The sequence below is a fragment of the Rattus norvegicus genome, chromosome 15, assembly GCF_036323735.1.
Source record: "Rattus norvegicus strain BN/NHsdMcwi chromosome 15, GRCr8, whole genome shotgun sequence".
Classification (NCBI taxonomy): domain Eukaryota; kingdom Metazoa; phylum Chordata; class Mammalia; order Rodentia; family Muridae; genus Rattus; species Rattus norvegicus.
In genome coordinates this window covers 33609774-33615832 of record NC_086033.1, presented here as the reverse complement: position 1 = coordinate 33615832, position 6059 = coordinate 33609774, and positions in this window count along the sequence as shown.

Genomic DNA, 6059 nt, shown 5'->3' with positions numbered 1-6059 from the left:
AGTCATCAAAAAAGATAAGGAAGGACACTTCATATTCATCAAAGGAAAAATCCACCAAGATGAACTCTCAATCCTAAATATCTATGCCCCAAATACAAGGGCACCTACATACGTAAAAGAAACCTTACTAAAGCTCAAAACACACATTGCACCTCACACAATAATAGTGGGAGATTTCAACACCCCACTCTCATCAATGGACAGATCATGGAAACAGAAATTAAACAGTGATGTCGACAGACTAAGAGAAGTCATGAGCCAAATGGACTTAACGGATATTTATAAAACATTCTATCCTAAAGCAAAAGGATATAACTTCTTCTCAGCTCCTCATGGTACTTTCTCCAAAATTGACCATATAATTGGTCAAAAAACGGGCCTCAACAGGTACAGAAAGATAGAAATAATCCCATGCGTGCTATCGGACCACCACGGCCTAAAACTGGTCTTCAATAACAATAAGGGAAGAATGCCCACATATACGTGGAAATTGAACAATGCTCTACTCAATGATAACCTGGTCAAGGAAGAAATAAAGAAAGAAATTAAAAACTTTTTAGAATTTAATGAAAATGAAGATACAACATACCCAAACTTATGGGACACAATGAAAGCTGTGCTAAGAGGAAAACTCATAGCGCTGAGTGCCTGCAGAAAGAAAAAGGAAAGAGCATATGTCAGCAGCTTGACAGCACACCTAAAAGCTCTAGAACAAAAAGAAGCAAATACACCCAGGAGGAGTAGAAGGCAGGAAATAATCAAACTCAGAGCTGAAATCAACCAAGTAGAAACAAAAAGGACCATAGAAAGAATCAACAGAACCAAAAGTTGGTTCTTTGAGAAAATCAACAAGATAGATAAACCCTTAGCCAGACTAACGAGAGGACACAGAGAGTGCGTCCAAATTAACAAATTCAGAAATGAAAAGGGAGACATAACTACAGATTCAGAGGAAATTCAAAAAATCATCAGATCTTACAATAAAAACCTATATTCAACAAAACTTGAAAATCTTCAGGAAATGGACAATTTCCTAGACAGATACCAGGTATTGAAGTTAAATCAGGAACACATAAACCAGTTAAACAACTCCATAACTCCTAAGGAAATAGAAGCAATCATTAAAGGTCTCCCAACCAAAAAGAGCCCAGGTCCAGACGGGTTTAGTGCACAATTCTATCAAACCTTCATAGAAGACCTCATACCAATATTATCCAAACTATTCCACAAAATTGAAACAGATGGAGCACTACCGAATTCCTTCTACGAAGCCACAATTACTCTTATACCTAAACCACACAAAGACACAACAAAGAAAGAGAACTTCAGACCAATTTCCCTTATGAATATCGACGCAAAAATACTCAATAAAATTCTGGCAAACCGAATTCAAGAGCACATCAAAACAATCATCCACCATGATCAAGTAGGCTTCATCCCAGGCATGCAGGGATGGTTTAATATACGGAAAACCATCAACGTGATCCATCATATAAACAAACTGAAAGAACAGAACCACATGATCATTTCATTAGATGCTGAGAAAGCATTTGACAAAATTCAACACCCCTTCATGATAAAAGTCCTGGAAAGAATAGGAATTCAAAGCCCATACCTAAACATAGTAAAAGCCATATACAGCAAACCAGTTGCTAACATTAAACTAAATGGAGAGAAACGTGACGCAATCCCACTAAAATCAGGGACTAGACAAGGCTGCCCACTCTCTCCCTACTTATTCAATATAGTTCTTGAAGTTCTAGCCAGAGCAATCAGACAACAAAAGGAGATCAAGGGGATACAGATCGGAAAAGAAGAAGTCAAAATATCACTATTTGCGGATGACATGATAGTATATTTAAGTATATTAAGTGATCCCAAAAGTTCCACCAGAGAACTACTAAAGCTGATAAACAACTTCAGCAAAGTGGCTGGGTATAAAATTAACTCAAATAAATCAGTTGCCTTCCTCTATACAAAAGAGAAACAAGCCGAGAAAGAAATTAGGGAAACGACACCCTTCATAATAGACCCAAATAATATAAAGTACCTCGGTGTGACTTTAACCAAGAAAGTAAAAGATCTGTACAATAAGAACTTCAAGACACTGAGGAAAGAAATTGAAGAAGACCTCAGAAGATGGAAAGATCTCCCATGCTCATGGATAGGCAGGATTAATATAGTAAAAATGGCCATTTTACCAAAAGCAATCTACAGATTCAATGCAATCCCCATCAAAATACCAATCCAATTCTTCAAAGAGTTAGACAGAACAATTTGCAAATTCATCTGGAATAACAAAAAACCCAGGATAGCTAAAGCTATGCTCAACAATAAAAGGACTTCAGGGGGAATCACTATCCCTGAACTCAAGCAGTATTACAGAGCAATAGTGATAAAAACTGCATGGTATTGGTACAGAGACAGACAGATAGACCAATGGAATAGAATTGAAGACCCAGAAATGAACCCACACACCTATGGGCACTTTATTTTTGAAAAAGGAGCCAAAACAATCCAATGGAAAAAATATAGCATTTTCAGCAAATGGTGCTGGTTCAACTGGAGGGCAACATGTAGAAGAATGCAGATTGATCCATCCTTATCACCCTGTACAAAGCTTAAGTCCAAGTGGATCAAGGACCTCCACATCAAACCAGACACACTCAAACTAATAGAAGAAAAACTATGGAACCATCTGGAACACATGGGCACTGGAAAAAATTTCCTGAACAAAACACCAATGGCTTATGCTCTAAGATCAAGAATCGACAAATGGGATCTCATAAAACTGCAAAGCTTCTGTAAGGCAAAGGACACTGTGGTTAGGACAAAACGGCAACCAACAGATTGGGAAAAGATCTTTACCAATCCTACAACAGATAGAGGCCTTATTTCCAAAATATACAAAGAACTCAAGAAGTTAGACCGCAGGGAAACAAATAACCCTATTAAAAAATGGGGTTCAGAGCTGAACAAAGAATTCACAGCTGAGGAATGCCGAATGGCTGAGAAACACCTAAAGAAATGTTCAACATCTTTAGTCATAAGGGAAATGCAAATCAAAACAACCCTGAGATTTCACCTCACACCAGTGAGAATGGCTAAGATCAAAAACTCAGGTGACAGCACATGCTGGCGAGGATGTGGAGAAAGAGGAACACTCCTCCATTGTTGGTGGGGTTGCAGACTGGTAAAACCATTCTGGAAATCAGTCTGGAGGTTCCTCAGAAAATTGGACATTGAACTGCCTGAGGATCCAGCTATACCTCTCTTGGGCATATACCCAAAAGATGCCTCAACATATAAAAGAGACACGTGCTCCACTATGTTCATCGCAGCCTTATTTATAATAGCCAGAAAATGGAAAGAACCCAAATGCCCTTCAACAGAGGAATGGATACAGAAAATGTGGTACATCTACACAATGGAATATTACTCAGCTATCAAAAACAACGAGTTTATGAAATTCGTAGGCAAATGGTTGGAACTGGAAAATATCATCCTGAGTGAGCTAACCCAATCACAGAAAGACATACATGGTATGCACTCATTGATAAGTGGCTATTAGCCCAAATGCTTGAATTACCCTAGATCCCTAGAACAAACGAAACTCAAGACGGAGGATCAAAAGGTGAATGCTTCACTCCTTCTTTAAATGAGGAAAAAGAATACCCTTGGCAGGGAAGGGAGAGGCAAAGATTAAAACAGAGACTGAAGGAACACCCATTCAGAGCCTGCCCCACATGTGGCCCATACATATACAGCCACCCAATTAGACAAGATGGATGAAGCAAAGAAGTGCAGACCGACAGGAGCCGGATGTAGATCGCTCCTGAGAGACACAGCCAGAATACAGCAAATACAGAGGCGAATGCCAGCAGCAAACCACTGAACTGAGAATAGGTCCCCCATTGAAGAAATCAGAGAAAGAACTGGAAGAGCTTGAAAGAGCTCGAGACCCCAAAAGTACAACAATGTCAAGCAACCAGAGCTTCCAGGGACTAAGCCACTACCTAAAGACTATACATGGACTGACCCTGGACTCTGACCCCATAGGTAGCAATGAATATCCTAGTAAGAGCACCAGTGGAAGGGGAAGCCCTGGGTCCTGCTAAGTCTGAACCCCCAGTGAACTAGACTATGGGGGGAGGGCGGCAATGGGGGGAGGGTTGGGAGGGGAACACCCATAAGGAAGGGGAGGGGGGAGGGGGATGTTTGCCTGGAAACCGGGAAAGGGAATAACACTTGAAATGTATATAAGAAATACTCAAGTTAATAAAAAAAAAGTAGATTGGGAAAATAGGAGGTTTTGAAAGAAAAAATAGGAAAAGGGGAAATCATGTAATTGTATTATGAGTTCAAAAGTAAATATTATTTTGAAAATGTAAAAAAAAAAAAGAATTAAAAAAAACCAAACCAAACCACAAAAACACCAAAAGATCCCCCCCAGAGTCTCCCTGTTGACAGAAAAAAAGAGAAGTCTTAGTAAAAAGCTTCTTATCACCTCTTTCCAGACCTATTTTATCCCTGTTCTTCTCTGTACACACTCAGGTCTGGGTTGTCAGATGGGAAACACTAAGTGAGCGCACTGACCTCTGTTCTGGAAGTGTAGAGTTGAAACCTCAGTATATCAGCCCTCCCTGCGGTCTAATCCATACGGTGATGAAGGTCATACCACTTTACGTATCCAAACTCAAATGAATGAGGAAAGAGAACAAGGGCTTGAAACAGAATCCCAAAACACTGAAAAACCTATCTGGGAAATCTTCGATTTCTGATCCTGAAGAGCTAATGGAGGAGTCCCAAATGCCCCTCCATTGAGGCAGTACCCACCGTAAAAGAAACCAGAGGAGAGATAAAAGCATATTCACTGAGGTCTGGGTCTCTGACCCTGTCACACAGTGGTTTGCTAAATGAGCTTCACAGAGTCCTGGGAAAAGGACTGATTGTGCTAGTGTAGCTCCTTAACCCCCTCCAAGAAATGACAAAACCATGAATAGATTGTAGGATAAGATGATGAAACTGTCTGGTAAGCATGGACTGATACTGAGAACTGATAGACAATCAGACAAATGACAGATAGCATGACACAATCATATGAGAAGCAGCCCAGACTTAAGAGACCTTACCACAACTGTGTGCTCTTTTAAAACGGGGCCCTCATTGGGGACCATATCATGTTCCTAAGCCATCTCTCAGCAAGGAGGCAGCTGCTATTGAGCCTGCCCATGTGTGAGCAGGGTACATCCCTGTGAGTCCCACTCCTGCCTCTGGCTTTTGGGTGACTCAGGAGAGGACTCTCCCATCGTCCATGTTGCATTCCTAATGAAAGTTGAAGACACTCACCAAGTTCATTCTACTCTCCTCCTTCTAATTCTCTGCCTGCCATCCCCCTTTCTTCTCCAGCAGTTTCAGTGTCTCTAAGGACTGACAAACCTTTTCCCGTTATTATGGGTATTAAGTTCTCCTTTGAAAGGTAAGATTCTGAAGAGTCAATAGGTGTGGATCTCAGCTGTGTCCCACAAACTAGTCCCCCATGCCATGGCTTAGAGCTGAAGGCCTCCATTCATCCCTCCGCCATGTGGTCTTCCCCACAAGGCAATGAAAATACAACATGAAAGGAGTGTGATGGGGAAAGAGAGGCATGATAGTGCTATAAATAATATACTCCTGCATGAAATTTCTTTTTTTTTCAGGTTTTTTTTATTAACTTGAGTATTTCTTATGTACATTTTCAGTGTTATTCCCTTTCCCAGTTTTCGGGCAAACATCCCCCTCCCCCCTCCCCTTCCTTATGGGTGTTCCCCTCCCAACCCTCCCCCCATTGCCGCCCTCCCCCCATAGTCTAGTTCACTGGGGGTTCAGACTTAGCAGGACCCAGGGCTTCCCCTTCCACTGGTGCTCTTACTAGGATATTCATTGCTACCTATGAGGTCAGAGTCCAGGGTCAGTCCATGTATAGTCTTTAGGTAGTGGCTTAGTCCCTGGAAGCTCTGGTTGCTTGGCATTGTTGTTCATATGGGGTCTCGAGCCCCTTCAAGCTCTTCCAGTTCTTC